This window comes from Acomys russatus, chromosome 19 (assembly GCF_903995435.1).
Source record: "Acomys russatus chromosome 19, mAcoRus1.1, whole genome shotgun sequence".
NCBI lineage: Eukaryota > Metazoa > Chordata > Mammalia > Rodentia > Muridae > Acomys > Acomys russatus.
This window is the reverse complement of record NC_067155.1, coordinates 63,824,072-63,827,163: the sequence shown is the minus strand read 5'-3', so window position 1 is coordinate 63,827,163 and position 3,092 is coordinate 63,824,072.

The following is a 3,092-nucleotide window of genomic DNA, read 5'->3' as shown; positions in this document are numbered from 1 at the left end:
AGAGCTGCCTGCACAGCCATGAGGAAGGACTGTGCTTGATCTTCCACCGCCCACATTACAAGGGCTGGAGCAGCGATGACATCACTGCTCTGTAATCCCAGCCCTGGGGAAACAGAGACAAGCATCCTCTAGATCAGCAGGAGACCCTGTCTGAAAGGAGGCTTCTCTGAGGCTGACACTGTGGCTGTGCCCCCACCTCCCCAGCCTTCGTAGGCACACACATGTCGTCAACACCCACCCACACCGACATTACACATGCCTGTAATAAGATATTACGTATAATATATTACATAAAATAAGGTAGGGAGCCAGGGGCTAGTGGCACAAATCTGTAATCCCAGCACTTTGGTGGCTGAGGCAGGAGAATCAGCCCTTGGCTACACAGACAAAATAAGAAAACAAAATAAGAAGAATGAGACTTGGAAAAGAGCACATAATCAGAGATTTAATTATCCTAGATACCAATCACTCTGCTCTTGACAGTTGCTGGGGTGGGGGTTTGGGGGGTGGGGAGTGAGGGTGGGTTGATCATTGGTTCTGAGCATCCTGGAAGCCAAGGAGAAAAAGGAACCCAATTTCACACGTCCACACACAGTGGGCCGGAAAACATGCATATGCGGAGACTCAGCTATGGCTGCTTTGAGGGCAGGAAGGAACTCAGGCCCCAACCTCACCTGGAAGCCCCCTCTCCTTGGCACCAGATCTTTCCTCCCGGTTGGCCCACCCGCCTCTGCTCCAGCACCCCACACCCCAGGGGTGGCTGTCTTCCGCAGCTTCTGGGTGGATGTGTTTCCACGTTTTACCACCAGGGATCAGTGCCGTGCAGGTTCTGACCCACAGACAGCATAAGAGAGGACCAGGATGCTGGAGGGCGCCTGAGAGTTGCCAGGGCCTCAGTAAAGAAGCCAGTACTAGCTGGGGGGTGGGGGGTGAGGGTGGGGGGTGGCGAGGGTGGGAGGAGGGAGAGTAAAGAGGACCAACTTCAGCTCAAGGCTAGCCTAGGCTAAAATCCGTCCCCCTCCGTCTCCATCCTCTGTCTATCTCCCTCCCGCCCTCTCCCATCTCTTCCCTGGCTCCTCCACAGGCTTGCAGGTAAAGATATTTGCTGCCAAGCCTAATGACCTGAGTTCGAACCCTGGCACCTACATGGTGGAGGAAGAGGATCAATTCTTCTGTGTGGGTCTGAGCACACTGGTGCACTTCTCTTGGCCTTGGTCTTCCCATATGAACAAGGGACAAGAGGGCTAGGGAAAGCTCATGGCAGCTATGGCTGAGACTGTCAAAATAGAAGGATCAGAGCCTCCCAACTCCAGGACAGAAGTCAGAACACCCGCCGTCCACAACGGAAGCTACAGGGCCTATGTTTGGGGTAGGGGCCGGGGAAATAAAGTCAGGATTGGAAAATGCCAACAGAAATTTCCTCGTTAAATGTCACAAAAAACACCAGCCTAGCAAGTGGTGTGTGTGTGTGTGTGTGTGTGTGTGTGAGAGAGAGAGAGAGAGAGAGAGAGAGAGAGAGAGAGAGAGAGAGAGAGAGAGAGAGAGAAAGCTTTTCTTGGTTGTCAACTTGACTATATCTAGAATGAACAAAACCCTAAAAATGTCTGGGCTTAACTGGATCATTGGAAGTAGGAAGATGCACTTCTAACCCAGATCTTTGGGGTGGGAAGATACACCTGTGATCTGGGCCACACCTTCTGCGGGCAGCCTATATAGATGGCATGGAAGAGGGAGGCTCTCTCTCTCTCTCTCTCTCTCTCTCTCTCTCTCTCTCTCTCTCTCTCTCCCCCTCTCCCTCTCCCTCTCCCTCTCTCTCTTCCTTTCTCCTCTCTCTGCCTGCTTCCCCCTCACTGGCAAGTCCATTCTTCAGGACTGTGGCATATAGTGAAGAGCAGCTGAGACTTGCAGCCTTATGGACTGAACAACTTAGACCTTCTGTTGGTAGACAGCCAGTGTGGGACTAGCTGGACCAGAGAGAGAGTGAGAGAGAGAGAGAAGAGAGAGAGAGAGAGAGAGAGAGAGGGAGAGAGAGAGACAGACAGATAGACAGACAGAGAAAGACAGAGAGAGAGAGCAAGAGACAGAAAGAGAGACAGACAGACAGAGAAAGACACAGAGAGAGACAGACAGACAGACAGAGAAAGACAGACAGACAGAGAGAGAGACAGACAGACAGAGACAGAGAAAGACACACACAGAGAGAGAGAGAGAGAGGGAGAGAGAGAGACAGACAGATAGACAGACAGAGAAAGACAGAGAGAGAGAGCAAGAGACAGAAAGAGAGACAGACAGACAGAGAAAGACACAGAGAGAGAGAGACAGACAGACAGAGAAAGACAGACAGACAGAGAGAGAGACAGACAGACAGAGACAGAGAAAGACACACAGAGAGAGAGAGACAGACAGACAGACAGACAGAGACAGAGAAAGACACAGAGAGAGAGACAGACAGACAGACAGAGAAAGACAGACAGAGAGAGAGACAGACGGAGAGAGAGAGACAGACAGACAAGAGACAGAGAAAGACAGAGAGAGAGAGAGAGAAAGAGAGAGAGAGAGAGAGGAGAGGAGAGGCTCATTCATTCCACAGGGTCCGTTACCCTGGAGAACCCTCCTGCAGCTCTTCCGACGCCCTTCCCTAACGCGGGGACCAAAGCTTGAGGAAGACTTGCAGCAGAGCCAAGAGTGGGCCGGAAAGGGAGGCACCGCCCACCTGCGGCTTCCCATCCATTAATCTGGTAATTACAGCCACAGTCAGCAGAGGTCCCGGAAGGAGGGAGGGCATATTGCCCGCCCACGGGGTGAGGAGCAGCAGTGCGCGGCTCCTTCTGGGGGAAAAGAGACCACAGCAAACAGCACAGAGGGTGGAAAGGAAGCCTGGCTCCCCCGCGGCTCTGCTCCTGTTCTTTCCCCTGTGCCCCAGTTTCCTCTGAGGTTGGAACTCCCCATCTTGGGGGGACACTCTGTAAGGCTCAGGGCTTTCATGGGGAGGGAAGGAGGGCACCAGATGTCCTAATGGGGATGAAGATGCAACCTGCGGAGAAGCTCCTTAGGCTCAGGAAGGACACAACACAGAACAGCTACAGGAAGTC